This window comes from Petaurus breviceps, unplaced genomic scaffold, assembly GCF_028583685.1.
Source record: "Petaurus breviceps papuanus isolate PSGF00001 unplaced genomic scaffold, PetGlider_PUasm1.0 90994, whole genome shotgun sequence".
Taxonomy (NCBI): Eukaryota; Metazoa; Chordata; class Mammalia; order Diprotodontia; family Petauridae; genus Petaurus; species Petaurus breviceps.
In genome coordinates, this window is record NW_027187393.1 from 3,304,419 (window position 1) to 3,329,739 (window position 25,321).

General features: G+C 41.0%; 1 long non-coding RNA gene across 1 annotated transcript in view; it reads right to left on the reverse strand.

Annotated features, from left to right (window-relative positions):
• The window catches only part of LOC138153427 (uncharacterized), a 20,030-nt gene extending 13,442 nt beyond the window's left edge, over positions 1-6,588 (reverse strand). Inside the window, exons 1-2 of the long non-coding RNA XR_011166379.1 lie at positions 6,451-6,588; positions 6,137-6,247 (exon numbers count right to left, since the gene is read on the reverse strand). This is a non-coding gene — a long non-coding RNA (uncharacterized lncRNA). The remainder of the gene's footprint in view (positions 1-6,136; positions 6,248-6,450) is intronic.
• Between the last annotated feature and the right edge of the window lie 18,733 nt (positions 6,589-25,321).

Here is a 25,321-nt window from a genome sequence, read left to right on the forward strand (position 1 = left end):
CACACACACACACACACACACACACACACACACACACACACACACACACACACACGCCTGCACCTCCTAAGGCAACCTATTCCACTTTTGGATGGCTCTTAACTGTCAGGAAATTTTTCCTAATGAAAATCTTAAATTTCTCTCTTTGCTACTAGGTCTGCTTTTGGGACCACACAGAGAAAATTGAATCTTTCCTTAAAATGACAGCCCTTCAAATAGTTTTACTTTTTGGTGAAGGGAAGAGGCAATCAGGGTTAAGGGACATAGAGCTAGCAAATGTCTGAAGCCAGATTTGAACTCAGGTCCTCCTGACTCCAGAGCCAGTGCTCTATCCACTAACCTCCAGCTGCCTAACTTTCCTCATCTATAAAATGGGGAGGAGTCTTTGTTAGGATCAAATTAGATAATATTATTTGTAAAGTACTTTGCAAACCTTAGACCATGATATAAATACTAGCTACTGCTAATGATGATGATGATGTTTCCCTCCTCTGGACGCTCATCATCAATATCAAAATCTTCCTTAAACTGTGATGACCAAAACAGAATACATTATTTCAGAGTTCTGAGGAGGTAGAGTACAATGAGTCTATCAACTCCCTGTTCTTAGAAGCTATGTTCTCATACCTCTTCCCCTTAATGTCCAAGATTATATTATCTTTTTTGGATGGCACATCACACTGCTGACTTATTCTGAACTTGCACTCCACCAAAAACCTCCAGATCTTTTTCAGAACAACTTCAGTCTATCCATGCCTCTCTCATTTTATACTTGTAAAATTGATGTTTTTCCCAAATGAAAATTTTAAATTTATCCCTATTGAATTTGATCTTTTTTTGGGGAGGGTGGTAAAGAGGTAGTTGAGGTTAAGTGACTTGCCCATGGTCACACATCTAGTAAGTATTGAGTGTCTGAGGTTGGATTTGAACTCAGGTCCTCCTAACTTGTGCTCTACTCACTGTACCAACTAGCTGCTCTTAAATCTTCTTAAATACAGTTCAGTGTTTTGGGCTGCCATGATCATTTTGGATCCTGGCTCCATCATCTACTGTCTTATCTATCCCTCCCAGCTTTTTATCATATACAAAAAAAAGCATATGAGTATTCCTTCTGTGTCCATATCCAAGTCATTAATAAAAATAAACATCTGTCATGGGATCAAATACAAATCTCTGGGATACTCTCCACTGGAGACTTCCTGCCATATTGACTCCAAAACAAGACAATTACTCCAGGAGATCATTCACCCGTCTGATTGTCTAATATGTGTCTCATCATCTCCATAATAGGATTATGAGATACTCTGTCAAAAGCTTTGCTAAAATCTATCCACAACATTTCTCTCATATTCTATGTTAGTAACACTGTCAAAAAAAGAAATTAGGTTAGTCTGGTGTAATCTGTTCTTGACGATTTGAAAACCACCTTTTCCTTTTCTAGATATTTAGCAATCATCTCTTTAAAGATCTATTCTAGAATTTTCCCCAAGAAACAAAGACAAAGTCACTAGCCCTTGGCAGGATTCCATTTGCTTTTTTCCAGTTTTGTGGTTCCTCTCCTGTTGTCCATGGTCTTTCAAATATCACTGACAATTGCTTAGTAAACACAATTGTCAGTTCTTTCAGGATCAGAAGAAGGTTCATCTGAGCCAGGTGACTTAAGGAGGAGAAAACTTGGGGATCATGAGCATTAATCAGAACATATTGAACCTAAAATAGGCTTTGGAAGATTGGAAAGAGGCAGGGTCAAATGTACAGGCAAGGACATAAATGACACTGGGACAAGTTCAAAATTGAGGTACATGGGGCAGCTAGGTGGTGCAGTGAATAGAGCACCAGCCCTTGAGTCAGGAGGACTTAACACTTACTGGCCTCAGACACTTAACACTTACTAACCATGTGACCTTGGGCAAGGTCACTTAAACCCTATTGCCCTGCCTTCCCCCTCCAAAAAAGGAAAAACCAAAACAAAATTAAGGTACGTTCTCACAATATCAGTAGTGAAGGCCCTAACTGGCAATACAATTGAAACTTCTTTAGAGCTCCTACTCTGCATCTATCAGCCCCTTGCTCATGTGCAGATTACAGCCAGGCTTCCATAATTCCCAAAGTTCCCACCGTAGCATAGGAAGTCTCAGTCATCGTCCTGATAGTGCCATTGACCCTGATGCTTCCTCCACTCACCATTTTACCTAGTTTAAGGGTGAGACTCCATTGATTACCACCTTACCTAAAAGTAATTACCTTTGTTAGCTAAGAATACTTCTTTTTTAAAATAGTTTATTATTTTTATCTTTTAAGTAACAGGCATTTAAAAAAAAATAACTTGTCCTTCCCACTACTCCATATTGAGCAAAACAAAAACAAAGCCCTCCATACAAATTCTTAATTAACCATGTCCAAAAATGTAACTCCCTCAGTATTTTAACTTTGTCACCTTTCTGTCAGAAGAGTATTGTTTCATCTTCATTCATTTAACCTCATGGGTTATCATTGTGATTACCAGAGTTCTAATGTCTTTCAAAATTATTTTTCTCTTTAATGTTGTTTTCATTGTGTAAATTGTTTTCACGTTTGTGCTCATTAGTTCACAAAGGCCTTCCCAGGTTCCTCTGAAATGGTCTATATCATCATTTCTTGTCATATAATAATATGCCATTATATTCATGAAACACAACTTATTTAGCCGTTCTCAAAAAAAATTTTTTTTTTCAATTTTTGGCTAATTTGGAAAAAAGCTGTGTTTTCGATCTTTTAAATCTTTCTTTGATTTCTTTATGGTAGGGGCCCAGTAGTGTTATAATAGAATTGAAGGGTATTTATAATTTGGTAACTTTCTGGGCAAGTGTTCCAAATTTCTTTCCAACTGGACCAACTCACAGCTTCACTAACAGTGTACCTGTTTCCCACAGCCCTTCTAACATTTGTCATTTTCCACCTTTGTCACCTTTTTCCAGTCTGAAAGGTATGAAATAGAACCTTAAAGTTGCTTTAATATGTACTTCAGTTATTAGTGATGGAGCATTTTTATGTGATTTTTAATGTCTTGGATTTCTCCCTTTGAAAGTTGCCATTTCATATTCCTTGACCATTTCTCTACTGGGGAATGGCTCTTAGTCTTATAAATCTTATAGTCTCTTTTATATATAGATACAGATATCTATCTATATCTCTCTCTACTTATGTGTATATTCATATATATATATATCAGATATAATGTCGTCATCAGAGAAACTTGTTGCAAAGATTATTTTCCAGTTACCCTTTTCCCTTCAAATTTGTACTACATTGGATTTGTTTGGGCAAAAACTTCTAAATTTTATATAATCAAAATTGCTCATTTCATCTTATGTAATACTTTCTATCACTTGTCTAGTCATGAACTCTTCCCTTATCCACATAACTGAAAAGTAATTTCTTCTTATAAAAATACTTCTTGATTAAATCAGTCAATTAGAACTGGGTGTGAATGGGTCGGTATACCCAAAGCCATAATGTGAGAGTTGATCCTATGCTGAGGAACTTGTATAAAAAGGAGCTATCTCAGAACTGAAGAGAGATTATAAGGGTCTAGAAGCAAAAAGGAAAGAGTAAGACCATACAGAGCTGAGCCTGAAAGAAAAGCAGCCCAAGAATAATCCTTGAGAGGGAAAAGAAAAGGTGGGCTCAATGACAGAGAAAGACCCTGAAGCTATCTTCAGAACAGAAATTTGGGTTGATGCCATTGTGGTGCCCACCTACTCAAAGACTGGGGGATGTTCAAGAAGAGGCCAGCTCTCTCCCCAGCTCTGACCTTCCAGGGCCATCTGTCCATGGCCACTGTTATGTAACCTGCTGCTTCATTACCTAATATGCCTGATGACCTGAATATCTTGTCTTGGGCATGAAGATGTCAGGGATCTCTCTCTCTCTCTCTCTCTCTCTCTCTCTCTCTCTCTCTCTCTCTCGGTCTCTTTGTCTCTTTCTGTGTCTCTGTCTCTCCCTCTGTCTCTGTCTTTCTGTCTCTCTCTATTCTCTGTCTCCCTCTTTATATGTATGACATTACATCTATATTAACCTGGAAGATCAGACCAAGTCTGCTTAATATTCAATCTAACCCATTGCCTCCACCCTAAACAGGAGAATGTATGTATGCATGTATATATGAATGTATGTACATAAGTATATATGTAAGTCTTTGTCTATATGTAATATACATTTATGCATACATATAGAAATTATGTGTATGTGTACATATATATGTGTATATATGTAAATTAATGTAAAAAGCCAAATCTTTTTCTGAATATTAGAAATTGTTCTATCTGGAAGTTCAGAGCAATTGTGATTATACTCAACTTTTCACCTAAAATTCCCTAGAGCCACAAACGAGGGGGTTACTTGGACTCTAGGCACCATTATATTGTCCCTAGGCTTAAACCAAGCTAATTATTGTAACAGAGTGCCATACTAGACATCTCTTCCCCAAACTTATGTTGCATTTTTCTTCTCCACGATCAACTTTTCCTTCAGTCAGAACCAGCACACTGATTACAGCAATAGAGGAAATATATTCTTTACTACATTCTAATTAATGTATCTACCTTTCTTTTTGAAGGCTTGTTGAGGAAAGAAGGAATACAAGCTCCCATAAACTTCTACTTACATGTATGAAATAATGAGCTGGAATTTTAGCTATTTGTTCATTTCTATTGCCTCACTAGCCTCCTGTCTGTTTACTTATCTATAAAATTATAGGAGTGGGTCAGAGTAGGAGTTCTTAATCTTTTTTGAGTGTAGAGGACAATTTTGGTATTCTGGCAAAGCATATGGATCCCTTCTCAGGATAATAGTTAATCCTGGGGATCCCGTCTCCTACACATAGAATGCTAGCCCTTCCCACATTTCTTCCTTCCCAAATTCTCACCTCTCTTTTCGGGCCTGGATTTAGGCCTAACTCTTCTTAGAAGTTTTCCCTAGCTCAGGGGTGGGGAGCTTGTGGCCTCAAGGCCACAGGTAGCCCTCTAAGTCCCCAAGTGCAGCCCTTTGACTGAATTCAAACTTCACAGAACAAATCCCTTAATAAAAGGATTTGTTCTGTAAAACTTTGACTTAGTCAAAAGGCCACATCCAAGGACTATGTGGCCTCAAGGCCTACCTCTTTCTATCCTTTCTGAGCCAAGGTTTAGAGAAAGGTGGCATCAGTGGGAGTATGGAACAGGTAGGGAAAACTTCTCAGAGGAAATGGACCTGAAGTTAGACCCTAAAAGGATGGGAGAGGACCTTGGGAGGCCAAGTTTTGGAGGTCAGCATTATAGGTGGAGTAGAAAATAGCCTATAGGGGTGGCCAGGTAGCACAGCGAGTAAGAGCACCGGCTCCAGTGTCGGGATGACATGTGGATTGAATTCGGGTTCAGACACTTATTACCCAGCCAGAAACATCTGGCCTAAGAGGGTTAGTATTAATATTAAGTAGCTTTGGTCTGGTTTCAGGTTATGAGGGGTTAAACACAGAGGTTCATGGTCAGACAGTTTCGTAAAAGTCATTTCCTAGGAAAGCACAAAGGATTCATGATCAGATAGTTTGTTCATCATCAGTTACAAGAAAACCAGGGAATAGGGACACTGGTACATGGATGTGGAGGCTAGGTGGAATATAAGCTCCAAATTAGAGGTCCCACAGGAACTTTCTTTTCTAAGTGGTTCCCCTAGAACAGCTGAATTTGTCATAACTCACAAACCAGGGAATATTCTGATACAGTCCAAGGGCACATAAGAAGCAATGATTCGGGCCTGAACACCATCACTGAACAGTCTGAAAGTCCAGTGAGTTAGCAGTTACAGGAAATTGAGCATCTGGATTCAATCATGTCTCTCCCACATCCTCAGTGCTACTCTGATCTCCTATAGCCTGTGCTGCCTCAAGGGCAGCTTCAACTCTAGGCTTCCTATCAGAGAAACTTGAGTTTTAAATACAATATTGCACCCATTAATCCCCAGAGAGCCACTACTGGTCCTCTAGGTATAGGTGAGACCTGAGAAACTCTGTGAACTGTGTCTTCCCTTGTGCAACATTCCCTTGTACAATATGAGGACTCACAGGCTTCACAGAATCATGTCATATCAAAGAAGGAAAGTCCCTTAACTGAATCAATACCTGAGAAAGTATGCCCTCTTCAAGATGTGGCCATCTTGCTTCTTCTTGGAGATCTCCAGTGACAGAAAATGTCCCACTTTCCAAGGTAACGCATTCCATGTTTAGACAGCTCTAATCATTTGAAAGATTTTCCTCATGTTGAACCAAAATCTTACCTTTCCAACCTCCCACCTCTTGTTTCTAGTTCTGCCCTTTGGGGCCAAACAGAAAACATCAAGTTCCTCTGTTCCATGGAAACCCTTGAAATACTTACAGAAAACTATCATGTCCTTCCTTAGTTTCCCCCCAACCTCCTCCCAGCTAAATAATTTTACCGTTCAATATTCCTCATAGAGCAGATTTTCTAGTAGAACTGTGACTGGCACATGTCCAGAATGCTTCAGCATGTTTGGCTGGTGCAAATTCCCAAGCTGGAGAGACTTAAAAAACCTGATTCCAAGGAGTCCTGATGACGTGCAGTGGAAATGCCTTGGAGAGACTTGAGTGTGTATCAAGTACGCATTCCGTAACTGCTTCTAATCTGTTTATCACATGGTCTAGTGAAGCCTTTTCAATCATCTGTGTAACTGGAACTAGGGGTGTCTTCAAAAAGGCGTTAATCAGCATTGGCTTAGGCTCTTGCCTCATTCTCTTTGTCTGCCTGTGCCTGGTGGTTTTGCTCCTTCCCTCATTACGTCTGGTGAGAGAAAGATATGTGAGGGGAGAGGCCTTGGGTGGGGTATTCTCCCTGAAGTCTTGTGGCTCTGTGAAATGGACCTCAGTCCTTGACCTCTACATTTCTTTTTCATTCTAGGTGAACTTACCAGAGCCTCTGATCTTGTGAGTTTTAAAAGGTCAGGAGGGAGCCCTTATGCATCAGCATTCCAAGGTCCAGGTTTGATGGCCTAAAGAGTAAGGTGCGACCTTTGGGACCCAGTTCAGTAGTCATAGAGACAAAGACTCTTCTGGCTGTGATGCTACCTTTGTATGTAACTTGGTGAGACCAAGTAGGAGGAACAGAGCTAAATTTGAGCCCACTTTCCTCAGAAACTGAAGAGGGATAGAGGAGAATATGGCTCTGACGTGGTAAAGAAAGAGATGTTTGTACATTTGTTCTGGCAAAATCTTCAAAATAAATATCCCTTTGTAAAATCTAAATGATGTTAACTAGGTAAGTGGAACTGGGGTGCTAGGCACTGGAATCTAACAATGGTGATGGTGGTGGTAGTGATGGTAGTTGTGGCGGGGGAAGGTAGGAACAGAGACAGTGGAGCCCCAAGGTGATGACATTAGAGAAGAGACAGACAGCCCTTTCTGGTCTTCTATCACCTTGAGGTTAGTTAGTCTGGCTCTGGGAGAATGACTCAGAGCACATTTACTACACTAGTCTTCTGGCCAATGAAGTTGTCTTTCACTGGACATGTTGAAATACAATGTCCACAAGGCAACACGATAATTCTAGGATTTTGGGGGACCCCTTCCCATTAATAGGACCATTAGATCCAGACCTAAAAGGAGATCTAGGTGTATATTCAGTCTAAGACCCTCATTTTACAGATGAGACACTGGAGGCCCAGGGAAATGAAGTGATTTGTCAAAGGTCATTGACAGGGGTTTTAAGTGTCAGAGGTGACATCAGAACCCCACCCTCCTGGCTCCACAATCATTCTTTCCACTGTATCATTTTGCCTTTTAGGCTTTCTCTGGGCCAGAGAGAGGCTTCCTGGAGGAAAATGTATTGGTCTGGGCCATGAAGAATAAGAAGGATTTCAGAAAGATTTGGGGGATGGAAAGATAAGAAGTTTCAGTCATAGGGAATGTAAGTTAAGACCAAGAGAAAGGAAGACATAAACCAGGTTCAGAGAATAATAAATCTTGTGAGGAAGAGGTCTATCTAGAAGTTGCGGCCAGCTACAGCCACTGGAAGGCACTAGGGAATGCAGGCTAGTGTTTAATGTGGTGGACGTGGGGTGGTAATTCACTCCAATACAATTAAAGTACTTTTCTTACTCCCCAGTGGTGGGTAAAACTGTAGTTATTGGGGAAAGTCTTTTCAAGGCACTGACTATCCTATGATATAGCAACTGGGCTGGTGGTTCATACATATAGACAAACTTGTTGGCCAAATTATGTGCTACATTCACAGCTAGTTAATTAATCACTTGGTAGGCTTTGGTTCCCTTTAGATGGCAGAAACCAAAGAACAAACCAAGTGTGGGCTGGCATACCACATGTACACCTGGCACCTACCACCCACACTACTTCTTTGTCATATATGTATCAGAATAACTTCCCAGAAACTGAAAAGGGGAATATTTTCCATTTCTATACTTCAAGTAAGGGCAGCTAGGTGGTGCAGTGGATAGAGTACCACGTCTGGAGTCAGGAAGACCTGAGTTCAAATCCAGTCTCAAACAATTACTAACTTTGTGACCCTGGGAAAGTCACTTAACCCTGTTTGCCTCAGTTTCCTCATCTGTCAAATGAGCTAGAAAAGGAAATAGCAAACCACTCCAAGTATATTTTCCAGGAAAATCCTAAATAAGGTCCTGAAGAGTCACACACAACTGAAATGACTAAACAACAACAATAACAATAGCCCCAGTGGCATCCCTCCACCTGATAACTTCTCACTTTGAATCAGTCCTTCCTTTTATTGGTTCTCATTATGGCAGGCTCACCTAAACTCTGAGCCACATCCCTCCAAATTCTTTCTCCTTGCCACTAATTGAGAATGGGTAGGAAGAAAACACTGTCTGAGGTATCCTAAGCTGATGAAAGTAATTGGGCCAGATCCCACACCTAGTGAACTGGCAGAGGTACAGAATGTCAGTGTGGGAGCGCACACATAGCACAGGTGCCCCAGAACTTCCATCAATGCTGTCCCACCAAACCGTGGCCTCAGTGTCCACAGAGACATTATATGGGGAGCAGTGGCTGCTAAGCTCATGGCCTCCTCAGCCAGACTGAGTAAGTACAGAAACCAGAGGCCCTAGCCCATGACCATGTCAGAACAGGGAAGGGAGGTGAGGCAGCATTCTGAGGGAGGCTAGAGATGGTGACAGACTGTTACTGCATTAGCACATGCAGTGCATGCTGCCCCCTAATCCTCTGCAGACCTCCTTGGCTTGCACTCACCATCCCAGTTCCTGGAGTTTCTTTGCTTCTTCCTCATCCCTTCAAACACTGACATTTTAAGAAACCTTGGCTCTTGATCCAGCCCAGCCTCTGGTTTATGCTTATTTATTTTGAATTCTATTTTAGACCCCACTCCTCTTTTTCCCAGAGGGGGCTTTCCCTCAACCCTAAGGTTTACCCAATCACTAGTATGTATTGGCTCTTTTGTGTAAAAGAAAGTAGTGAAGGTCTTAGAATATATAGATAGATAGACAGACAGACAGATGATAGATAATTTATTATGTCCTTATTATGTGAGAGGCATAGTCTCTAAAGTCTCTTTTAGTTTTATGATTCTATGTCCAAAGGTTATTATTGGAGAGATGAAACATGACAGGGAGAAAAGGAAGGAGAGGGAAAACATGCTTCCTTGGTTGAGGCATTGGTGCTGACTCTTCCAGAGACAATATAACTGAGGCCCCAACAGAAAATAGACTTCCAGAGACCAAGATAGGAGACTGGTTTCTGTCCACTATGCACTCTACTACCCCATACTGCTCTTATGTCCCCTGGTGCTGGCAAGCAGATGAGACGACTGTAAGTTCCCCGAGGTCAGATGCAGAGGATGAGACAAAGGGAACCCCTCAATTTTAAGAGTTTTAGCTCCTGTATGGTCACAGTCACTAAAGAATGAGATCGGGGACATAGAGAGCCCAACATTTCAAATGATCCACTTAGCACTGTGATTTTTCTCTTCAAGAGAACTAACTTCCCTAGTTCTAGTTGATAATAAAATGAATCTCAGGGGAATCAACTTGAGATTATTATTCCTAATGATTCACATTATGTTTTTAAAAATCTTTCCCCATAGGCCATAGCATCCATTGTAGACCTAGTCAATCAACTGATAAACATTTATTAAGCCCCTCCTATTTTGTCAGGCACCGTGCAAAGTGATGGAGAATCAGGAGATGGAGGGTCTTGTTTGAGGAACAGCAAGGCCAGTGTCATTGAATAGCAGTGCAGTATAAGGTGTAAAAAGACTGAAAAGGGGGAGGGGCAGGTTATGAATTACTTTGAATGCCAAACAAAGGACTTTCTATTTTATCCTGGAGCCAGTGGAGTTTATTGTGTGAGGGAGTGATGCAGTCAGGCTTATGCTTTAGGAAGACTACTTGGAGGCTGAGTGGAGGCTGGACTAGAGGGAGTCTTTCTAGAGCTGCAAGAGACCTCAGAGGCCATCTAACAACCCAACCTCCATATTTTACCAATGAGAAATCTGAGCTACAAGGAATTTAAGTGACTTGTCCAATGTCACACAGGCAGTAAACCTCTGTGGATCAAAGTGTGGGAAGGGAATAGGTCTTAGAAAAAGGGGAAGAAAAATTATAAAGAATAAGCATGGTTCCATAGAAGACATCTCACCTCTGACCTTTATTCATTTGCAGAAGTGGGAAGTCCACATGAGTCCACATGAATAATATTGCATTTAAAAAATACAATTGATCAGTTTTGCTGATTTTTCTCTTCTTTTTCTTTCCAAAAACTTCTTTGTAGCATGGGATGATTCTGAGAGGGGGGAGAGAGAGAATTATAGAGGGGAAACAGGTGATATAAAAAACCAATGGCATAAATTTTTTAAAAATTTTAAATTAGTAATTTTACTTTTGTGTTTGTGTACCTAGGGCTTATTTCAGTGCATGAAACACAGTAATGACTTATTAATTTTTTTTAAAAGAAAAGGGCACAGACGCTAATACCCTGCTGATGGAGCTGTGAAGGGGTTCAACCATTCTGGAAAGCAATTTACAGTTATGCTAAGAAAATGACCAAGGAGTGTAATCAGTCGACCCAGAGATCCTAATGCTAGACATTCACCCTAAGAAGGTCAAAGACAGAAAGAACAGTTCCACATATATCAAAATATTTATGGTAGCACTTTTTGTAGTAGCAAAGAATTGTAGACAAAGTAGATGCTTATGGACTGGGGAATGGCCAAACAAATTGTGCATTACATGAATATAATGGAATATTACTAAGCTATAAGGAAGAATACAGAGATGGAATGAAAGATTTATGTTAACTACTGCAGAACCAAGATAATACACACCATGATTAAAACAATCCAAATGTGGAGAAGAGCAACAAAACATAACTGAATGTTGTGTGATCACAATGACCTAGAGATGAAAAAACATACCTCCATCTCTTCTTTTTAGAAGTGGAGAATTATGGGCATAAAACATTGCATATGCTATCAGACTTAGTTGATACGCTGGTTAGTTTTGATGAAATGCTTTTCCCCCCCTCTTCTTTTTTTATTCATTGCTATAGAAGGATGGCTCTTTGGGTAGGAAATAGAGGCATAATTGAAAATGAAGTAAGATAAAAACCAGATACCACTAATTTTTTAAAAATAAGGTATAGAAAATAAGCGGGCAGCTAGGTGGCTGAGTGAACAGAATACTGGGCTTAGAGTCAAGAAGATGAGCCCAAATCTGGCCTCAGACATGTACTAGCTGTGTGACCCTGGGCAAGTTACTTGACTCTGCTCAGTTTCCTCATCTGTAAAATGAGCTGGAGAAGGAAAATGGCAAACTGCTCCAGTATCTTTGCCAAGAAAACCTTAAAATGACAATAAATAATAAAGAAAGAAAATAAGAGTGTCCATCTGGGAAAAGGCCAATTGTGAGGACATGGAGAGGTTTTAAACAAGGGATGCCATGCAGTTCTCTATTTCTTTTTTTTGTCTTTTTGGAGGGGGGAAGGCAGAGCAATTGGGGTTAGGTGACTTGCCCAAGGTCACACAACTAGTAAGTGTTAAGTGTCTGAGGCTGGATTTGAACTCAGGTCCTCCTGACTCCAGTGCCAGTGCTCTATTCACTGTGCCACTTAGCTTGCCCCCATGCAGTGTTTATTTATAAGTAGAAGAGACCTTTGAGGTCACTGTGTCCAACCCCTTCATTTTACAATAAGGAAAATGAAGTTCAGATTAGCTAAGAGACTTACTCAGGGTCACAGCTACTAAGTGACTGAAAGAGGATTTGAAGTCACCTGGGTCTTCCATACCATGTTGTTTCCACATGTCCACAAAGACATCAAACAGGAGGAAATAAGCTTAAATTAAATTACAGTAGGACTTTGGCCCCAGAAGGTAGAACTACCGTAAGACCAAGATGAGGAGGGGAAAGAGAGGCGATGGGGAGAGTTGCAAGGATTTAATTTCCTAACATTGAGTTATCTGAAAGTGGAATGGGATCCCGGGCTGCCCTGGGAACCTGGAAGGCTCCCCTGAAATCCTTGGAAGTATCTGAAGGTGCCTGCCCTGCTTTAGGATTGATGTAGAGAGGATCACTGCATTGAATGGGAGGTTTAACTATATAACTTCTGTTTCTCCATATATGTGTGTGGGTCTGTGTGTGTACATTTAAATCTGTATAGACCATGCCAGACGGGCATACTTTGCTTTGGAAGCCCTAGTGGGGACTGAAAAGAATAGAGCATTTCATCTATTTCCTCCTTCTGGACTGGCTGAAGCAAAGCAGCCTCAATCCGTCTCTCTTTTAGCTGCCTGCCCCTCAGTTTCCTGGCCCCCTTACACTGTTCACGGAGCCTGTGGCCACCTCCCCTCCCCCTCCCCCACCCACGAAGTCACTCTCACACTGGTCTCCCCCCTCCCCCACCAACACCCTCCAGCCCCGCCCCTCACTGTGGGGATGCCCAGGGACAGGGTGTCTCCCGGGGAGGGGAGGAAAAGGGAGAGAGAAGTTCCTGGCTGCCCATTTGTCCAGAATAGGGGGCGTTGCTGAAGGGAGGTTGTAAGACAACAGCTTCTGAGCTCAGAAAGGGAAGACGGCCATCCAGGGGTGATACTCACTGCAAACAGAAACAAGACGTTCTGAAAGAGCAGTAGTTCTCCACGGGCTTAGAAACCTAATGGACCACAGATGCCGGGAGCTCTGTTCTCCAAGCCAGGGGTGGATGCTGGTCAATCTTTTTCCTTGGAGGCCTTTTACCCAGACCTCCTCCCTGCTTTTCTTGCCTCCAGTCTCCCCCCACCCCCATCCCCAAAAGCCAGCCAACAGTCCTGCCGGATTATTCTTACTAAATCACTCCTTTTATCCTGTCACCACCCTTACCCACCCCTCAGCTGAAGAAACTGCAGTGTGCTCCTTAACGTCCAGGATGGAAGACCACCTGGTACAATGGAAGTCCATATGCAATGAAATGCATGATTCTAGAGTCAAAAGACCTGGGTTCGAATCCTTCCTCTGAGGCTTAGTACCTGTGTGATGTTGGGCAAGTCACCTAACCTTATTGGGCCTTAGTTTCCTCATCTGTTAAACAAGAAGTTTAGACTAAATAGACTATGAAGTGTCTCTCAATCTCGTGGTGGTTCCCCTGCCTCCCCGCCCCAAACTACCAGACCAGTTTCTAATCCAGCCACTAAATCATTATGGCAGGGGATTGATTTACCTTCCTCATCACCAACAGTGACAACTGCTGACCAGTTGCCGCTAATAATCAAATAGACCCAGGGACCCTAGGAATGGCAGTGCATCCAGTCCAGCTTTTATAACCATTCATCATCTGGGGAAACAAGTCCAGTTGAGAAGGGGTCAGCTGACCTCACCATCTGCTAATCACCTGCCACACATTGGGCAGGCCAAGCCAGTCTATTTGAAGCAACAAGGCATCAGGTGGGAGACTAAGGCAAGTCATACCCCCATGACCACCCTGACCACCATCTCCTCTCAGATCTTGGTGGAGACAGTCCAGGAACCTGAATTCAAACAAGGGCTTTGAACTAGCAATAGATCTGACTCGGTGCCCTTGGTCATCATCCTGGAAAGCCACCCCTATGGAGACGCCACCTGCAAATGCACTTGCAGATGCTACAACCACAGTTACTGAAGACCCAGAGAAGAAAGCTCTTATCACCAAAGTCCTTATCACTATCTAATGGTTCAACATCAGAAACTGATATTTTATCGTGAAAATGACATTAAAGAAGAAGCATTAACATCTGCTTTGTTGTTGCACTTTAAAGACCATGAGATTTTTCCATCTGACATACAGCTGAAACCTTCCAATATGTTGACTGTTTCATCAGAATGTGACCTCCTTGAAAATAGGGACTGTCTTACTTTTTCTATATATGTCCCCAACTTCTTAGTACAGTTCTTTGCCCATAGTAAGCATTTAATAAATACTTCGTTCATTCACGATCTATAAGATTAGACCTCTAAAGTCAGACTGGCATTCAAAACCCCTTAGAGACTGGCCTTGCTTATTTCCTTCATAGTCTTCTTACACTTTCCTATTCCTGCCAACCTCATTCCTTCAGCTAAGCTTGTGAGCGTGGGGGACTGAAGATAAGGTTCCCACTTACCTCTTCTCCCCACCTCCAATGCCATCCGTTGGAGCTCATAATGTAATAATGTAGAGTAGGTGCTCACTTAGAGCCCTGACTGACACTGCAACCTGGTTTCTTTCAATGACCAGGGAACTGGTTTGATCCTTTATAAAGTTCTGCAGTTTCTGTGAAAGTCTTTATACTAACAGACACCAAAATCAATTCAATGAGTCATCTCTGCACAACCAGAAATCTCCTCTTCAATATTCCCCATAGGTGGCTATATAACCTCAATGTGAACATCTCTGGAGATAGGGAACTCAGTACCTCCTAGGGCATCCTATCCCACTTTTGAATAACTTTAATGCTTAGAACATTTAGAGCTCTATGTTGAGCCAAAATCTGCCCCCATAACTGCCTTTCATCAGCATTCATTATGCCTTCTGGGGGTCAAGTAAAAGGAATCAAATTGCTTTTCCATGTAACATGACTTCAGATATTTGAAAACAGTGATAATTTCTCATCTAATATTTCTATTCCCTAGCCTAAACACAACCAATTCCTTAATTTTCTGTATGACATGTTTTCAAGTGCCTTTCACCAATACGGTCATCCTTTTCTGGATGCTATTGGGTTCATCAGTGTGCTTCACAAAATATCATGCCTTGCATATATATATATATGACTCATTTAAAATTCTTACCTTTTTTAGGGAGGGAAAGGGGAGAGAGGGAGGGAGAAAATTTTAAACTCAAAAATTTTTTAAATGAACATTAAAAACTGTCTTTGCATGAAATTTAAAAAATACTATTTAAAATAAATAATATAAAATAACAAGCCTAGAAATGAGCACAATACTGCAGATGTGTTCTGAACTAGGGCAGAATATAATGGAACCATCATCTCCCTTATTCTGGGTACAATGCTTGCTTTTACTAATTCTGTCTAAAATTATATTTCATCTTCTAATCCCTCATTGTCACATTAACTCATACTGACTCATACTGAGTTTACAATACACCACCACCTCCAGGTCTTTCCCGCATGAATCGTTTATTTAGGTACTTCTCCCTATCTTGTACTAGTTCCATCAAATTTTTTGAACCCAAGCGTATGACTCTACATTTGATAATTAGGCTTATTATTAGAGTTTATTTCTCCCTTGAAGTGTATAGGGTGTTTGGGAGGGATTTGCACCTCTGGTGTAAGAGCTTGCCAAGCCATTTTCAGGGCTGTTTATCGATCTTTGGTATCCACCTTCACTCAGCTCTTACCTATAGCTCCAAGAAGCTGTAGCATGTGAAGCAGCCACACCTGTAAAATTGTCTGGGAAGAGGGGTTAAACCAAGTTGAGGGTAACTGACAGTCCTTGAACCTGTTGGTTAGTTAAAGGGATGTCTACCCCAGCTATGTAAAGACTTTCTCTGACAGAATAGGTGAATGAGAGCAACTTGTTCCAACAGGCATGAAGGCAGCTGAAGCAGGCACTGTGGAGTGCTTAGAGCTTGGTTGGACATAGAAGATGCCAAGATCATACGCTGCATCCTGGGCTATCACCAGTATTCTTGACTTTTGTCCTGTCCCTGGACTTCCATGACTCAGGAAGAGAGAGTGAAGCTGACGACTTTGCACAACTCTGCATCACTTAAATCCAATTCACTCAAAAGTTAAAATATCACCCATGGTATCATTGGTCTTTTTTGAATAGAACAACAAACAATAACAACTTCCTTGAGTAGTGCAGCCCATAACCCCTTCACTTCTCAGCCTGTGCTATTCTTATCCATTTTTTCTCCATGAATCTTTTAATAAGGTCCACCAAACTAATATAATATTTTCCTTTGCTTCTTTTAATATCTCAATCAATTTGGCAACAAGTTTAAGTCACTAGTCCTCTATAAACTCCATTCCATTATTGACCACTGAACTATTGTCCGTGAATGAGTTTACTACTTTTTAATTCTGGGACAAGTCACAACTTCATTGGGCTTCCTTTATTTGTATGATAGGGAAAAGGGGAGGCTAGATAACCTTCAAGGTTCTCTATAGTTTTAAACCTATGATCCTATGGTCCCATGATCTAGGGTACCTGTATAACACTTAGGTGACCATCTGTTGTTTCTCATTCCTACTTCATGACATATCCATCTCTTGATATCATTGATGCCCATCTTGGAATGCAAGTAACTTCTGGTAATATGCTGTGGACCACTTAAATCTTTCCATTACTGTTTGGGCCATCCACAATTGAGGGACACAATGGTACAGTGGGAAAACAATAGATTTGGAGAAAGAGGACTTGGATTCAAATCTCATTTCTTCTACTTACTATCTGTGTGACCCCAGGCATCACTTAACCTTTCTGGGTCTCAGTTTCCTCACCTATAAAATGAGATGATGTAGCACCAACACAATAATCACAGCACTGGTGGCAACTATGAATACGCCAGCATAATTCTGAATTGCAAAATATGACAGACTTTCCATATAAAAGACAGAAGCAAAACATTTATTCTGACACTAGAAAGCCAAATCCCAATACCAGAAAGTCAATTCTATCATAGCAACAAAGAAGTTAATGTACCATAACACAGCAGGGAGCCACACCATCCTTTAGCCTTCCCACAATCATTTATAAGCCTATCTCCTTGCCTGTGTCTTCTCCCTCCATGTAGCTGCTCTGACTCCCAGTTTCCTTCAGGCTCTGCTACACCCATTCAGCAAGGTCCTCCCACCACAGGCTCCATGTGGTTACATTCAGCCTATTAGGGGGTAGGGAAGATCTTCAAGTTACCTTAGGCCTATTGGGGCAGGGAAGACCTTCAAATTACCATTACCATTACAGATGATTGGACTAGATGGCCTCTGGGTTATCTTCCAGATTTAAATCTATGATCCATATGATTCTATGATTCCTCTGAGATTATACTATTCCACCACAATGTTCAACCACATAAAATCATTGGAACAATAGTGTTCCTGAATCTAACTGCTGTATTATCCTCAGATGTTTTGCATCTATGGCACCTCTCACCACCCTAAGTGCCTCAAGGCAGGGTAACTTATATACAGACAAAGGTCTTTTGAGAAGCATGCAAAAATTTAGCATCTTTAATTTTTTTTCATCTTAAATTGTCTTCCCTTTTGCCAACATTAAAGTTGCCAAGTTTCAAGGTAAAGGTTGGCTTAGAGGATCTTGTCAGTTCTTCATAGAGACTACTCCCTTTCTTCACAAGCTGCATTGGAGGTCTGTGCATGAACTGAAGTTATCCTCATCTTTACCTATCTTCTATCTACACTTAACAGAGATCACTGCAATGTAATATGACCAATGAAATGATATGTTTGCTTCCCTTTATTGCCTCTCTGAAGGCAACAATGTATGTTCAAGCTAATTAATTCTTTATGTCTTCTGGTTTCATTTATGGCAAGAATGTGAGTATGGATGTGGCTTGATTCCTTGAGTATTGTGCCAACTCTTTGATTGTTGTCCAAAGACCATATGCTAAGAATATCAACACTTAAATTTGTGGGAGGATTGAGTTCAACAAGGGAGCCCTAATCAATGGATATTCCCCCAGTTTACTTGACAAAATTACAGGATGTTAGAGGCAGGTAACAGAGATAATGAGGTACTAAGGTTTCTCCCCTTTCAGATTTTGGGCAATTACATTCACATCTTTAAAACCACATAAAACTTTTAATGGACTTTGCTCTGGAAGGGATCCATTTGCACTTTATAAATGGTTTGCCCCTTTCAAGTCCTGGTGGGCCAATGTAAAGGAAGTGTAACCCTTCTTTAATCCCATAGGAAGTGTGGAGAAGTTCCTTAATCAATCTGAAGGAATTATAAAAAGCCCTAGCATTGCCTGGCTAAACAATCAAATAAGTTTTTGTTGGCAGACTCTAAGGAGAGTCAGCCCTGACAATTAAAAGGACCAGACATGGAGGAAGGGACCGGCTCTTGAGAGGTATTCACTTTTTTTTTTTACATTTTCCTTTGTATTTCTCCCAGGATATCTGTGCTTGGGAGGAGATTTCTCTCTTCTACCCACCTCCTCCACCATTACCCCCTCCCACCCAAGTTATCAGTAATGCCACATTGCAGTAGAGCAATCCCAATAGGAGATGTCATGCTGATCCAGAGATTCATTCCAGAGAATTATCCCTAGAAACAGAGAGGTGTACTGGCCCAGGAATTCCAGAACAGCAACCTGCCCAGCCGAGGGGATGTTCCCATGGGAAGAAGCCTAAAGACACAAGACATCTGCCCTCCTGGGGGCCAAATGTGTGAATTTTCCTAGCCATGTGTATTTCCTGTGTTCATACTATGTACACTATGCTCTATATAATATACTATAGTATAGTACTCTATACTAGTGTACTTTATGTGTGTGTCCACTTTTCCCACTGGCACTATGGATATTTGTGTAAGAGCGTGCCCCAAATTTATGTAAGGAATATGTTACTACTGTTTATACTATTCCATTTCTGTAAATGCCTTTACTTTGAGCTAATTGTATCCTCCTACTGACTAGAATAAAATAAATTCACCAGTGGGGGCTTGTGAGCCCTAGATTTAGAAGTGAAGACCCTTACAGTATCTTGAACCTGGGAGAGTTGTCCTCTGGAAGACTCAATCTATGACCCTGAAGACCTGAAGACTGGATCATAGGATGGAAGGGACCTCTTAGAGGCCCTCTAATCTAACACTCCTATTTTGTAGATGAGAAAACTGAGGCCTACGGTAATTAAGTGACTTGTCACACAGGTAGTAAGCATAAGGATCCAAATTGGAACTCAGATCCTCTGAATCTCACAGTTGGAAGGTGTCTCAGAGGTCCTCTGGTTCAACCTGAATGAACCTGAACAGAAATCTTTTCTTTGTTCCTGACAAGTGGTCATCCAGCTTTTCCTGGAAGATCTCCAGTGATGGAGAACTCACTAGCTCCCAAAGACAACCCATTTCTCTTTTGAACAACTCTCCTTGTAAGGACATTTTTCATTATATTCAACTGAAACCTGCCTCAGCAACTTCCACTCACAGTTCTTCCAAGGCCAATTAGAGCAAGACTGATGCCTCTTCAACAAGACAACCCTTCAGAAAGTGGAAGGTTGCTATTGCATCTGGGAAATCTTCTGTTTTCTTAGGGCAACATCTCCATATCCTTCAACAGATTCTCTTAGGGCCTACTCCCAAGTCTTCTCACTAACCTAGTTGCCTTCCTTTGGACACTTTCTAGTTTGGCAATGTTTTTTTTTTTTTTTCAAAAATGTGGCACCTTGACCTGAACAGAAACTCCAGATATAGTCATGTATAAACAATCAGTGGAAAAATCTGAGGTTTAGGGCTCTTGGGCAGAGAGCTACAAAAGGTCACTCTCAAAGCATGGGACACATGACTCCTCAGAGAACTCAGGCGGGCCAAGGATTTGATCCTGGGTCATCTTGGTGAGCAGATATTCTGTTTTTTAAGGGATCTCTTTGGCTCTCTTGCATGGTGGTGCAAGAATGAGTGAGTCCAAACCACAGACAACTTGTATTTAAAGTCATTTCATCGCAGAAATGGGTGCACTTGCTTCTCAAGATGAGGATGTGGTCTTTATGCTTTGTTATTCTTGTTTCTTTCTTTTTTTTGGTAATGCTTTATTAACTTATAGTTTACAACATTCATTTCCACAATATTTTGAGTTACACATTTTCTCCCCATTTTTCCCCCTACCAACCACTCCAAAATAGTGATCCCACTGGATATCCCCTCCACCAATCTGCTCTCTCCCATATTTTCTCCCATAGTCCCTCCAACTTTCCAGTTGGGCACAGTAGATCTCTATGCCCCAGTGCCTGAATATCTTATTTCCCAGTTACATTTAAAATAATATTAATAATATATGTGTATTTTTAAAACATTTTATTTTAAAGCTTTGAATTCCAGATTCATTCTCTTCCTCCCTTGTCACCCACCCTTACTGGGAAGATAAGCAATTCAATATAGGTTGTACATAAGTAGCTATGCAAAACAATTCCATACTGGATATATTGTAAAAGGCTGACTATATTTCCCTCCCTCCTATCCCATCTCCCACTTGTTATATTCTCTACTTTGATCCTGTCCCTTTTCAAAAGTGGGTGCTTCCAACTTCCCTCCCCCCCACCCCCGCTTGCCCTCCCTTCCATCATCCCCCCTCTCATTCACTTCCCCCTATTCTCCTGTAGGGTGAGATATCCTGTTTAGTGTATATGTCATTCCCTCCCTACGCCAAATTCAATGAGAATAAGGTTGACCCATGCCCTTTTACCTTCCTCCTCTTCCCCTCCATTGTGACCATTTTCTCTTGCCTCTTCCATGTGAGATAGTTTACCCCATTCTGTCTCTCCCCATTTCCTCTCATTATATTCTTCTCTCACCTCTTCATTTCACCTTTTAAGTATCATCCCTTCCTATTAAATTGGTCCTGTGCCCTCTTTATCTATGTATACCTGTACACATATATACACACATTCACATATGTATTCATATGCCCATATACCCTCCCATATAGACATATATATGTATGTGCATATATATGTATATATACATTTCTATTCCCTTCAATTATTCTCATACTGAGAAAAGTTTCATAAGTTACAATTATCGTTTTTCCATGCAGGGATGTAAATAGTCCAACTTTGATAAGTTCCTTATGATTTCTTTTCCCTGTTTACCTTCTCATGCTTCTCTTGATTCTTGTATCTGAATGTCAAATTTTCTATTCAACTCTGCTTTTTTCATCAAGAATGCTTGAAAATAGGGGCAGCCAGGTAGCACAGCGAGTAAGCACACCGGCCCCAGAGTCGGAATCACCTGGAATCGAATCTGGGTCAGACACTTAGCACCCACCCAGAAACACCTGGCTGTGTAACCTTGTGCACGTTACTTAACCCCAATTGCTTTTTTTTTAAAAAAGAATGTTTGAAGGTCCTCTATTCCACTGAATGACCATATTTTCCCCTGAAACATGATACTCAGTTTTGCTGGGTATTTAATTTTTAAAAATTAAATATTAAAAAAAAATAAATATTTGCTGGTTTTAATCCAAGCTCTGTTGACCTCTGGAATATCATATTCCAAACCCTTCCATCCCTCGGTGTAGAAGCTGCCAGATCCTGTGTTATCCTGATTGTGTTTCCATAATATTCAAATTGTCTCTTCCTGGCTGATTGTAATATTCTCTCCTTGATCTGGGAATTCCTTGATCGGGGAATTTCAGAACCTGGCTATAATATTCCTAGGAGTTTTCTTTTTGGGATCTTTTTCGGGAGGTGATTGGTAGATTCTTTCAACCTCTATTTCATCCTCTGGTTCTAAAACATCAGGGCAATTTTCCTTGAGAATTTCTTGAAGGACGATTTCTAGTTTCTTTTTTTTATCATGGCATTCAGGTAGTCCAATAATTTTTAAATTATCTCTCCTGGATCTATTTTCCAGGTCAGTGGTTTTCCCAATGAGATATTTCACATTGCCTTCTATTTTTTTTTTTTTTTTGCTTTTTGGAGGGCAATTGGGGTTAAGTAACTTACCCAAGGTCACATGGCTAGGTTTTGTGTTAAGTGTCTGAGGCCGGATTTGAACTCAGGTCCTCCTGACTCCAGGGCTGGTGCTCTATTCATTGCACCACCTAGCTGCCCCTGCCTTCTATTTTTTCATTTGTTTGGATCTGTTTTATAGTATCTTGATTTCTCATAAAGTCACTAGCTTCCATTTGCTCTAATCTAATTCTGAGGGAATGAATCTCTTCAGTGAGCTTTTGATATTATTTTTCCATCTGGTGAATTTGGCTTTTTAAGGCATTTTTCTCCTCATTGCCTTTTTGAGCCTCTTTTGCCATTTGAGTTAGTCTATTTTTTAAGGTATTATTTTCTTCAGTCAGGTTGTTGACTCTTCATTTCATAATTTTCTTGCATCATTCTCATTTCTCTTCCCAATTTTTCCTCCATTTCTCTTATTTGGTTTTCAAAATCCTTCTTAAGATCCTCTATGGCCTGTAACCAGCTTGTATTTTTCTTGGAAGCTTTTGGTGCAGGAGTTCTGACTTCACTGTCTTCCTCCTGTCCCATGCTTTACTCCTTTTTGTCTCCAAAACAGAAGTGTAATGTTGGATTCCTCTGTTTGCTTTGAATCCCTCATTTGCTCATATTGCCACTCAATTACTTGACTTTTGGGCTTTTTGCCACAGTAAAACTCTGCTACCAGACTGGGGAGCTTCTTCCCAGATGCTGAGGTTTTCTCAGCTGCCAAAGGTATTTGTTGGGTGCCCTCTCTGAAGCCTCTACATGCTCTGGCAAGCTGGTTGCGCACCCCAGGACCTCCACTCTAGACCACAATCCAGATCCAAGCAGGTTAAAGCAAGAGTGATTACCCCTCACACTGGTCGCTTGGTGCCCCTACAATCTGCAGGCCAGGACCTGAAGCAGGCATGTGTGGCTGCAGGGCCGTGATGCCTCAGCTGCTTCTCGCCCCAGTGGCAAAAGCCTATGTACTCCCAGCTACTGGATCCCAAAGTCCACACTACACTGACCTCTCTCACTTTGTCCTTAGCATCTATGTGTTGATAATTCTGGAAACGGCCACAGCTGCTGGTGATCTGAAGTCCCTCCAGCTGGGGGCTAGTCAGGCCTGCCCTGAGTCTAAAACCTCAGGCTCTCATGGGGCTGGGCTCAACTCCCAGAGCTGTGCACTGGCCACTTCCTGCCAGCCTGCCAGGCTGTCCTCAGTGGGAGGTTAGCTTCTCTGTGTCATTCTGTGGGTTCTATAACTCTAAAGTTTGTTCAGAGTCACCTTTTACATGAATTGGAAGAGGTGGGAGCTGGAGCCCCTGGAAGTCCTGTTTCTATTCCACCATCTTGACTCTGCCCCAGGAATCCTATTCTGTTTCTTTTTGTTCCTGCCCTTAAAAACCATGCTTCTCTTTTTAAATTGGTTTGATCACCTTATAGAAGATTATCAATGAGTAGGTATGTCTCTACTTAAAGATCATTCTTTGAGGCATGCCCCCTGTCAGGATGTACCTGTGAAGTACAGATTGACTTTCATGAGCCTGGTCCAGGGGCAGGGAACCTGTAGCCTCAAGGCTACATGTGGCCCTCTGGGTCCTTGGGTGCAGCCTTTTCACTGAGTCCAAGTTTTACAGAACAAATACTTTTATTAAGGGGATTTGTTCTGGGAAGTTTGGATTCAGTCAAAGGGCCGAGTTTGAGGATCTAGAGGGCCACATGGGACCTCAAGGTCTAAGGTTCCCCATCCCTGCTCTGGCCTCATATCTTTGAGTCTTTGGGGTTGGGGTCTACCCAGCTCTGCCACTTCCTGCACGGGCAACATCTGAAAAGTCACTTCATCTCCTGAAGCCTCAGTTTCCTTAGCAATGTCCACATCTGTAGAGCAAGAACTAATTTCTAAGGTTTCTTCCAGAATTAAGTTCTATGATCCCAGGTAGAATAGTACCATGGTGATTACCCCTTCCTAGTTCCATGACCTTAGGCCAAGTACTCTCTCTGAGCATATAGGTTACACATATGCCAGGAACAAGAAGAAACAATAACAAAACATAAAAACCACACCCTCATCTGTTTTCTCATCTGTAATACGTAATATTTGCACTACTTATCTCAAAGGGTTGTTGTTGCAAAAACATTTCCAAACTATAGAGCATGATAGAAATAGGAGCTATTAATTATCTATATAGTAGGACTCCAAAGTCACATGGCCCTCCTCCCAGCTTATATTACCTCTTCTCGGCCTCATACTCTCCTCTTGCTTGAAAATCCTGTGAGACTAATAGTCTATTGCAGTGATTATCAAACTTTTTGGTCTCAGGATCCCTTTACTCTTTTAAAAAATTATTAAGACTCTTAGAAATCTTTTGTTTATGTGGGTTCTATCCAGGGGTGTCCTGTAGCCAGCTCTTACTGGTGGCTTAAATTACTTTACAGGTTAAATTACCTTACTAGTTAAATTTTCGGCATATTTATACCTTGTAACCAAGACTTGTTTGATTTATTGTCTTGTTAACTGTCTAGACTTAAAAAAGTGATGGAGAAAATGTTAATTATATATATTAAACTTAAAATGTCCTGTGTATATCCTTTGTTTTCAGATAGCCAGTTGTTCAACATTTATCAGGACACTATTGGTTCTATCTATTGATATTTAGAATATTAGAAATTAAAACATCTTAATATTATTAAGAAAATAGTTTCAGACCCCCTAAAAGGGTCTCAGGACCCCCCTTCCCCACTGGACTACACTTTTTAAAAAATTAATTGTATTTTTTTCCAATTACATGTAAAGACAGTTGTCAACTGGACCACACTTTTAAAAGTATTTTATTTTTTCCAATTACATGTAAAAATAACTTTTAGCATGCATTTTAAAAAATTTTGAGTTCCAAATTCTCTCACCGATTGAGAAGGCAAGCAATTTTATACAGGTTACACATATGTAGTCATATAAAACCTATTTCCATATTAGTCATGTTGTGAAAGAAAACATAGAACCAAAAAAGAAAGAAAGGAAAATAGACCAAGTTTTAAAAAAAGTATGCTTCAATCTGCCTTCAGAATCCATTGCTTCTTTCTGTGGAGGTAAATAGCATTTTTTATCATAAGGCTGGACCACACTTTGAGAACTACTCTTCTACATAACCATTGTATTAGGGCCCTTCTCCTAACATGGAGAGCGCAGGTACACTTTAGGG